The sequence below is a fragment of the Grammomys surdaster genome, unplaced genomic scaffold (genome assembly GCF_004785775.1).
Source record: "Grammomys surdaster isolate TR1022 unplaced genomic scaffold, NIH_TR_1.0 254, whole genome shotgun sequence".
Classification (NCBI taxonomy): domain Eukaryota; kingdom Metazoa; phylum Chordata; class Mammalia; order Rodentia; family Muridae; genus Grammomys; species Grammomys surdaster.
Genome location: NW_021604695.1, coordinates 656,702 through 666,899, shown reverse-complemented (window position 1 = coordinate 666,899; position 10,198 = coordinate 656,702). Strand labels below are relative to the sequence as shown.

Here is a 10,198-nt window from a genome sequence, read left to right as displayed (position 1 = left end):
GTGAGCTGTAAAGACTACGATCTTCGTGGAGAGTGGTGACAGAGGGGGTAGAGGGAAGTGTGTGACTTCCAGACGCATTTAGAAAGAGAATTAAGAGGGCAGATGGGAAGCATCCAGGCCGCTGCTTCTGGTGACCTCAGCGGTCACGGGTGAGTGCGGACTTGGTGTTCCCGCGTCAGGGAGGTGGGCGTGGCCTGCTCGCGCTGTAGTCCTGGTGACCGGGTGGGGCGGGGCCCGGGGCGGGGCTGTCGGGCGGCTGCGTCACTCGGTGGTGGAGATGGTGCGTGTGTGTGGGGGGCGGGGGATACGCTGGGCGCGTCCCCGGGGTCACGTGGTGCGCAGCGCGCACAGTCCTTCTGTCGGTTGGTGTGGAGCGGCGCAGCAGGAGCGGGGCTGTGAGGTGAGCTCGTGGCGAAGCGCGGCGACGCGAAGCCAGCTGGTTGGGGCCGTGTCGGGGGGAGGCCCCGTGCCGCGCGCGCGCTGTGCGGGCGGGACCGGGGACGGACGCCCCGGCCACTGTGGGACCCTGGCTCAGTCCCGTTCCCCGAGTGGCCCCCGGATCACCCAGCCCCGGAGGGAGGCCCGGGGACCGCTGCTGAGAGCGTGGCGGCGTGCGAGCGCCGCCCAATCACTGCAGCTACCCGCGGGAATGACTGCGTCCCAGGCCAATCAGCGGGGCCCGAGGGGGCTGGGCCGCGAGGTGCGGGCCCGGGGCGCGGAACGGGCCAGTGGGGGTGGGGAGGGGTGCCGAGGCTGCACCCCCTGCTTAGCCTGCGAGATAGGGGAAGGCCTAAGCTGCTGACTCTGCCGCGGGGGGCGGGTTTTCGTGTAGTGCCTTTCTTATCCTGATCTGGGAAGCACACCCTTTCCTCAAGACCCTGTATATGGGAGTGTCCCCTTTCTCTGTAGTTTGGAAAATCTGGGCGTCCCCTTCCTTAAGCTCTTGTCTTGGAATTTTCTCTCAATTTCTAACCGTCCCTAAAAACGAACTGAAGTCATACTCTTTTCTTGGCTCCCCCATACTGAGGGAACACTCCCATATTCAAACATCATTAACATTTCTCCCTTTTCAGTTTGGGGTTCAGTCCGTTCATAGGTTCCTCAGAAATCAGGTCACTGAGCAAAGTTATAGAATGTTTTATTACATCCCACAACCCCGAGGAGGAACTCTTCTTTCCAGGCCTCAGATCTGGTATGTTCTCAGAAGTTAGTGAATTTGGGGGTCAGTTCTTTTTTTTCTTAGTCCTTCAGTCTGGAATGTGCATCCCTTTCAAGTTCTTCTCCAAATCCTGATGCTTATGGCACATAGTTTTCAATTTCACCTGTAAGAGGATTCAGTGACTTGTCCTTAAGTCTTTCCTTGGGGTTGCACTTTTCCAAGCTAACTTGTTTCTCGGGGGCAGACTTGTTTTCCTATCTGAGAGTGTCTTTGCTTTCTGTGTCCCTTTATGGTTTGAGATTCACCTCTTTTAGCAGGAAACATACTTGGGGTGCAGCAAGCGCTTCTGGGTACACATTTCTCCTGGATCCTTCCATTCCTAGATGTGGTCAGTCTTGAGCATCTCCCGCCTCCTCCCCGCCCCCATTTTCTCACAGCTTCCTTTTTATTTTTCCTAGTTGAAAACCCGTGTTTATTTGACATATGCCATAACATGCATGTGGTGATAACAGGGCAAGTCGCAGGAAGTTACTCCTGCTTCCAGTTTGTGGGTCTTCGGGAGCAAGCTCAGGTGGTGGTTCTCGGCTGCAAGTGCTGAGCCGTCTGGCTAGCCAGTCTTCCTTTTTTGAGACCTGTTCTTGCTGTGTATCTGTCTATCTTGGAACTTACCATGCAGTCTTGGTTGGATATGTGCTGAGATTACTGGTGCTCTTTCCTCTCCCCACCCCCCTCCTGCCTGCCTGCCTGTCTGTCTTTTTCTTTCTTTCTAGCTTTTCTGCCATCAAGATAGTTTCAGTCTTCAGTTTCCTTCCCTCTTTGGAACCACATTCCCCGTTATGTGCTCTCCTGGGCTCTGTCGTGTATGTACCTCTTTGGTCTTCCTTCCTCTCTTGAGTGCATAGCTGCAAAACATTTTGTGGCCTCTTCTTTTTTTATTCCCCTCAGGGCAGTTCTTATAATTACTCCACCCTGAACCTTTCTTCCCTGATAGGATGCCCTTTTGTGCATGTGGTTTGTTTGTTGTGAGGTATTGTCTCACTGGGTAGTTAGGTTATCCTGGAACTTAGTAGGTAGCTAGGTTGGCTTTGAACCTTCCTGCCTCTGCCTTACATGTGCTAGGGCCCAGGCAAGAACTTCCATGCCTGGTTCACATGACTTTTTTTATGTAGTTTGTTTTTCTGCAAACAGGAATTCTTTTTTGGCTCACAGTCTGTACAGACATTTTCCTGGTTTCTGGTTCCTGTTGGACAGTGTTCTGTTTATCTGGTGATGATACTGATTCTCTTCTTCAAGCATCATCCTCCTTGGATGTGGCCACTAGACTAGGACTCCTGAGTTGTTCTGGAGTCAAAATAGAAAGAGGAATCCCCTAGTAATTTTTGGTTATTCTTGAAACTCTTAATCCTCTGGTGCTTTACTTTCTGTAAGTTTGAGTCGGGATTTCTCTGTGTAGCCCTGGGACCCTGGATGTCCTGGAACTAGCTCTGTAGACCAGGCTGGCCTCAAACTCAACAGAGATCCAGCTTCCTCTGCCTTTTGAGTGCTGAGATTAAAGGCCCATCACTGCAGACTGACTCCTTTTAATCTCCATGTTCTCTGGGTGAGGGCTTCAGAGACTTTTCTAGTATTGTATGCTTTCTAGACCATAACTACCTTTCATTAGTTTATTTATTTATTTATTTAGTTAGTTTTTCAAGACAGGGTTTCTCTGTGTAGCCCTGGCTGTCCTGGAACTCACTCTGTAGACCAGGCTGACCTTGAACTCAGAAATCCACCTGCCTCTGCCTCCTAAGTGCTGGGATTAAAGGCATGCGCCACTACTGCCGGGCTCATTAGTTCTTCTGATCAAGAAAAGTCATCTGGGCTGAAAGCTGTAGCCCAGTGATGGAGTCCTTGGCCTGGCACGTGTAGGGGCTGGGCTTGCTCTTAAGCATGGGAAACAGTGTTGCAGCCAGGGGTGGTGGAGCACAGACAGGCAGGTGAGAGCTCTTGACTTCCTGGTCAGTCAGGGCTACATAGAGAAACCCTGCCTCAAAAACCAAACATCTAAAAAAAACCCAAACAAACAAATCTACACCTGGGACATCATGTCTCCTAGGAGCCTACCTCAGTAGGTCCTCTAATTTCTCACCCCTCTCTAGATTTTTGCATGGTGCTTTTAGGCCTTGCTGCTGATTCATTTCTCCACAGCTGGAGTTTCAAATGCTTAGGGGATAATGACTCCTGCTGACCTTTCTTCCTTTTGGGATGTACTTGAGTATGCAGCTGCTGGAGGCTTTTGGGAGGGGGAGGGAGTTTGGATCTGGGAATTTATACCAGTAGGACAGGGGAGAAATACAGCATCTCAAGACCAAGTTCTGAATCTCATTTAGAAACTGGACATTTGCCAGGCACCTGCTTCCTTGGGATGCTGGGGGATTTAATGGTACCCCCGGGAGCCTGTAGGAATTAATGGGACTTGTGGGGAAGTGCTCCGAACTTAGTGTCAAAACTTGAATAAAATTGTCCATCATTGTGTTTTTGGAACAGCTAAGCTACTTCACATTTTTTGTTTACTAAAGCCCTAGAATTTAGTTGTGTTATTCAAAAGGGAAAGAAATCCTATGTTCATTATTAGTACTACATTTCTTTAAAAAAAAATGGCGGTCTGTCTGAGTAGTACCTAATAAAATATAGTCTGCTGAAGTCAACAGGCACTTTGTCTCTTTATTTGGCCATTTCTGCTTCATCTGTGTAGTGCTGTAAGTTCACCCTTAGGGCCTACACTCTAGCTTCTCATCCTGGAATGCACATTCCAATTTCCGGCCTGTCTTGTTAAAATGCTCACTCTGATTTAGTGGGTGGAAGATGGGGTCTGAGTATATACTATTCTAGTTTTTGGGTGGTGTTAAGATTAAGGGACTACACATCAGATTTCCATAGACAGCTGGAGAGTGCTCAGTGAAAACAAAACTAATCATTAACCAAATGCTAAGGGTATTGTTTTCCATTTTCCCTTAGTTCACCCCCAACCCCCCCACCCCTTTTTTTTTTTTTTTCTTGAGACAGTTTCTCTATAGCTCTGGCTGTCCTGGAACTCATTCTATATAGTTCCTGGTTGGCCTTGAAGCCTTAAACTCAGATATCTGCCTTTTGAGTACTGGGACTAAAGGCATGAACCACCATTGCCAGCCAGACTTGCATCTCTTAAAGCTTGTACAAGTTCTTTGTCTTCAGATAGAAGCTTGTCCTCAGTTATGTACGTAGCCTGGGGCTATGCTTGAACATACGTGTTTCAGTCCTTTGAGTGCTGAAGTGCTGGGATTACTGGTTTGTACTACCACGCCCAGTTTCTTTTTTCCCTCCCTTTTTTAGTTTTGGGGGGGGAGGACAAAAGACTTTAATTTTGTGTTTACCTGCATAAACGTATCTTTGTCACATGCATGTCTGATGCCCACAGAGGTCAGAAGAAGGAGTTGGATCCCCTGGAACTGAAGTTACGGTCCATTGTGAGTGCTTTGTGGATGCTGGGAATTGAACTGAGGTCCTCTCAAGAGTAACCAGTACTCTTAACCCATGAGCCATTTCTCCAGCCTTGCTCTAATCACCCTAACCCTATGTTCTGGTGCTATAGATAGTTGCCACTGTTCCTAGCTAACCTTTGGCTTTTAAACCTTCTACAAAATATACTGTTTTCTCTGTATATTGCTAGAGTTAACTGCTTAAATATATGTGCTTTTAATGTGAACTTTTTTTTTTTTGTCCTGAGGTGTTGAGGCTTGAACCAGGATATGTATGGTACATTCAAGAGAAGTGCTTGTCTTCTGAGCTTCTCTCTCTTAAGCTCTGATGGATAATTTTTTTGACATAGAATCATTCCAGTAAGTACTGCTTAGCCAGCTTGTTTCTGATTCCTCTTGTTATTGTGAGAAGGGAGTCAAGATACCCTACTTCAAGTGGCTGGAGTTTTTCAGAGTTCTTCAAATAGACCTGATAAAGGCCAGGCTGAAGCTAGGTGCTTGTTCTTGAATGGAAGCTGCTGGTTCATCAGTAAAAGGCTCCAGAAGGCAATCCTGGTGAGCTGTGGACACCCTTTGATGAGGTCTTAAGTTTGTAGTAATCTCTTCTTGTATTTTAGGGGATATTTCTTTCCTTTATATTTTTAAGCTAGGTTCTTTTATGAGTGGCCTACACTGGCCTTGAACTGATCCTTTTGCCTCTTCCTCCCAAGTGCTAGGATTTTAGGCATGTGCTACTAAAGCCCAGCTCTCAGTGGGTTTTTTCCATTCTGAACCTCTTAAATCATTAGTATCTGTTTCCCTGTTAGCTTTCCTGGCCCTTTTCCAATGTGATCCTGTTCCAGGCCCTGATCAGGACCAACCTGAATGACTAGACTATTCTGTGTCCCTGATCTTCCCCCAGCCCCTCCACTTCTCACAGGAATGTCAGATTATCTTCAGTGACAGATTTGATCTGGATCTGGCAGTGGTCCCAGCTCTTACACTCATGTGTGACCTCAGGCAAATCACTTCCTGTTCTCAGGAGCTCATTCTCCCCAGCCGAATGCTGAGCAGTTGATTATTTCAAAGTCCACTCTCATGGAATCTGTAGGGACTTTGTTTAGAAATCCAGTGGCCTAGTAGCAGGTCTGATTTCCTTCTCATGCTTCAGTAGGCGGACTGCCAGTGGTCCCCTTGTCCCAAGTCACTTCTGCTGCCATGGTCTCCTTTCTAGACAAATAGCCAGCTTGTCTTCACACCCAGGATCAACATTCTTCTGCTCTATGTGCTCTGTCAGTCCTGGGTTGGGCTTCATTCAGAACTACCTGACATTAGAAGTTGGACATGAGTTCTCCATTCAGTGTTAGCTGCCTCTGCATCATTAGGATCACTAAGCTGTTCGGTTTTAGGCTGTATGTTGTATATAAAACCATATATAAATATATATATATATATATATTTTTTTTTTTTTTGAGACAGGGTTTCTCTGTGTAGCCCTGGCTGTCCTGGAACTCACTCTGTAGACCAGGCTGGCCTTGAACTCAGAAATGCGCCTGCCTCTGCCTCCCAAGTGCTGGGATTAAAGGCGTGCATCACCACCGCTCGGCTAAAACCATATTTTCTTGTAAATGCTTTTAAATAATGCATATTTTAGGTGTTTTCCTTCCACACTCAGCTTTTTAATTTATTATTAGTATATATGTGTGACATGTTTGGATTTTTAGAAGCCAAGATTCTTCCTCAAGCCTTTAGCCCCTTTATATTCATATATTTATTCATTTTGAAACTAAGGTTTACTATGGAGACCTGACTGGCTTGAACTTGGCTATATGAGACCATGATGGCCTGGAACTCACTGAGATCAACTGCTTCCACCTTCTGTGCTGTGACTAAAGGTGTGTGCCACCACACCTTTTTTGTTGTTGTTGTTGGGGTTTTTTTGTTTTTGTTTTTTTGAGACAGGGTTTCTCTGTGTAGCCCTGGCTGTCCTGGAACTCACTCTGTAGACCAGGCTGCCCTTGAACTCAGAAATCTGCCTGTCTCTGCCTCCCAAGTGCTGGGATTAAAGGTGTGCACCACCACCGCCCGGCGCCACCGCACCTTTTAAAAACAAAATTTATGTACTTTTTAATGTAATTTTTTTCTTTTCTTTTTCCCACCTTGTTTATTCTTTATTTTTCAATTTTACTTAATTAAAAAAAAAACTATCTTGTTTTGCCTTGATGTATGTGTCCTTCATGCATGCAGTGCCCTGTGAGGCCAGAAGAGTGCGTAGTATCCCCTGGAACTGGAGTTAGACAGCTGTGAGCTGTTATGTGGGTGCAAGATTGAACCTGGGACCTCTAGAAGAGTAGCTATTGCTATTAACTGTTGAGCCATTGCTCCATCTCCCTCCATCTTATTTTTTGATAGGATCTCTCACTGAACTCTGTCTCTCCATTTCGGTTAGATTAGTTTGCCAGAGAGCCCCTGGGATCTGCCTATCTCTTGAGCTGTGCTGGGTTGGGTTACAGGTGAGCTTTCCAGTCTTTCTGCTTGTGCAGCAAGGATTTTATCCACTGAGCAATCGCTTCAGTCCCCCCCCCAACCCCTTTTTTCTCTTTCTTTTTGTTTTTGTGTTTTTGAGACAGGCTCTGCCTGTGTAGATCAGGTTGGCCTCAGACTTGTGAGAATCATCCAGTCTATCCCTCCTGAGGTCTGAGATGACGGGCATGTACTATCATGCCTGGGTCCTTACCTCCTCCCTGCCCTTTTTCCTTCCTTTTAATTAGCAAGGCAAATAACATGACATTTTAAAGGTGAAAGGCAATTTGCAGTCAGATGGAGTGGAATATACTTAGGGCTTACAATTCTAGCACTTGGTGAAAAACAGGTGAACCAAGAGTTCAGAGGTCATCCTTGGCTGCCTAGTAAGGTCAGCCTAGGTTAGGGGAGACTCTGTCTCAAACAACACAAAAAGCAGTTTTGCTCTTTGTTTTAAGATTTGGGGTGCGCCGGGCGGTGGTGCTGTACGCCTCTAATCCCAGCACTTGGGAGGCAGAGGCAGGCGGATTTCTGAGTTCGAGGCCAGCCTGGTCTACAGAGTGAGTTCCAGGACAGCCCGGGCTATAAGAGAAACCCTGTGTCGAAAAATCAAAAAAAAAAAAAAAGTGAGGGGGAACGGGTAGTGGTGGCACATGACTTAAATCCTAGCACTCAGGAGGCAGAGGCAAATGGATCTCTGTGAGTTCACCAGCCTGGGTCTATAGAGTAGTGTGTTTTGCCTGCATGTATGTCTGTGCACCATGTGTATACAGTGCCCATGGAGGGCAGAAGAGAGTGTTGGATCCCCTGGAACTGCAGTTAGAGAAGGTGGTGAACTGCCATGAGGGTGATGGGACTTGAACCCCCGTCCTCTGGAAGAGCACTAGAAAGAGCACTGGCTGCTAGCTCTCCAGCTCTTTTTTTCTTATTTTGTTGAAATGGGTTTTGCTGTATAACTCTGGCTGCTGTGAAATCTTCCTGCCTCAGCCTTCAGAGCACTGGGATTACAGATGTGTTTGCTTTAGTTACTCAGTTTCGATAGATGACAAGCTTAGAGAGAGGGAGGGAGCTGCCCTTGGACTACTTTCTCAGGGACTGCCCCTATATAGGTTACTGACTAACAGTGAGGTACCAATCAAAGTCTAAACCTTGACTTGTAATAACGTTAATGGCTTTTTTGGATCATTGCCTAGATCTTCAGTTGGACCATGGTTATTTGGCCAAATAATGGAACTAATGAGCTTTCAGAAATCTTGTAAAAAAATTTTAAGAGTCTAGTATTAGTCACCAAGTAAATAGGATGGTTATGGGAAAGGGAGGTGGTGCTTGAGTCAGTGGTCTTTGGGGAAAGAAGGTGGGTGCAGTTTGGGGAAAGAGTTTAAAATGAGGCCTTTATTCCATGAAGGAACTCTTAGGTAAATATGTTTTCATCTCTTTCTCAGTAGAATCCTGGGATTTCTGAGGTTTCTCTTCCACTTGAAGAAGGTCTACATCTTTAATCCCACCATACCTTTAATCCTAGCACTCAGGAGGAGGCAGGAACGTTTATCTCTGAGTTTGAGGCCAGTCTGTATCAAGTTCCAGGCCAGCTAGGGCTACATAGTGAGACCCTGCCTTAAAAAGAGTGGTATGTTTGTCTACAACTAGGTGGATTACCTTACCTTTCTTGCTTCTGTAGGTGCAATACTGAAATACTAGGTTGCGGAAGTGTGGACCCTTAAAAATCCTGCTGTCCCTCCCAGGAGCTGGGGTTACAGGCATGCTAGCATGCCTGACCTTTCATTTTCAAAAAAGAAAACATAGCAGCCCCTTACTATCTTTAGTATTACAACTTTCCCAAGATCATTTTTGAGGGTTTTTTTTTTTTTGAGAGGTTTTTGTTTTTATGATAAGGAAGCTAGCCTCAAATTGGCTATGTAGCTGAGGATGAGCTTGGACTTCTAATCCTCCTGCCCCTGTGTTTGGATCATAGGCATGTACTACCGAGCCCTGATATTAGGTCTTTTTAATTTTAAATTTTAGTTATTACATTTTTATTTGTGCATGTAGGCGGGCACTCATGACATAGCTTGGGGTGTGGAGGGTCAGGTAGCATCCTTTCCTTTTGTCAAGAGGGTCTCTAACTTGAACATGGGTCCTCTAGTCAAGCAGCCAGTGCCTTTAACCACTGAGTTACCTTTCCAGCCTCAAGCTCTATATCTTTAGATATAGTATTGTATGTATTTCAAGTGAGTAGCCTTACATTTGTGCTGCTGCTGCTTTAGCTTCCAGAGTAGCTGGTGTTAGATGGTCCTCCACCATACCCTGCTCAAATCTGACATACGCACACATTAATATCCACAATATCCACGTGTTCAGTGTGTTTTGATCATAGATCATATCCTAATCCTCATCTTCAATCCCTCCTAGCTTCAGTCCTCCTCCTCTTCTTCTTCTTCCTCCTCCTCCTCCTCCTTCTTTTTTTTTTTTTTTCGAGACAGGGTTCCTCTGTGTAGCCCTGGCTGTCCTAGATTCACTCTGTAGACCAGGCTAGCCTAGAACTCTCGAACTCAGAAATGCGCCTGTCTCTGCCTCCCAAGTGCTGGGATTAAAGGTGTGTGCCACCACCGCCCGGTGGCTTTTAACATTCTATAAGCAACAAAAAGGCTTTTTTGGGAGGGAGGGAAGCTTAGTTTAGCTGTGTTTTTTTCTAAGACTTTCCGAAAGAACACAGGCAACCAGGTTATGGTGGCTCATGCCCATAATCCAAATACTTTGGAGGTTGACTCAGGAGGCTTCAGGAGCTAACCTGGGCTACAGAGTGAAACTTTATCTCAATAAAAGGAAATGGACTAGGAGTGGGGAATCTACACAAGTACTCCAAGTTTGGTGGTTCATGCCTATACTCCCAGTATAGAGACCAGAGGCAGGTAGATTTCTGTGAGTTCAAGACCAGCCAGGGGCACACTGTGAGCCCTGTCTGAAAAAACAAAAGATACCTCTCTCCCCCAAACTCCCTCAACCCCCCCCCCCCAAAAAAAAAAAGAAACCAAAACCA

General features: G+C 46.4%; 1 protein-coding gene across 2 annotated transcripts in view; it reads left to right on the top strand.

Moving 5' to 3' along the window:
• Positions 1-243: 243 nt before the first annotated feature.
• Phf20 (PHD finger protein 20) overlaps positions 244-10,198 on the top strand; it is a 106,596-nt gene continuing 96,641 nt past the window's right edge. Inside the window, exon 1 of one of the 2 annotated variants that reach the window (XM_028775333.1) lies at positions 244-400. The gene's annotated coding sequence lies outside the window, so the exon portion shown is untranslated. Of the gene's footprint in view, positions 401-4,624; positions 4,648-10,198 lie in introns of those variants that run through there. The other variant, XM_028775334.1, reaches the window with a different exon arrangement.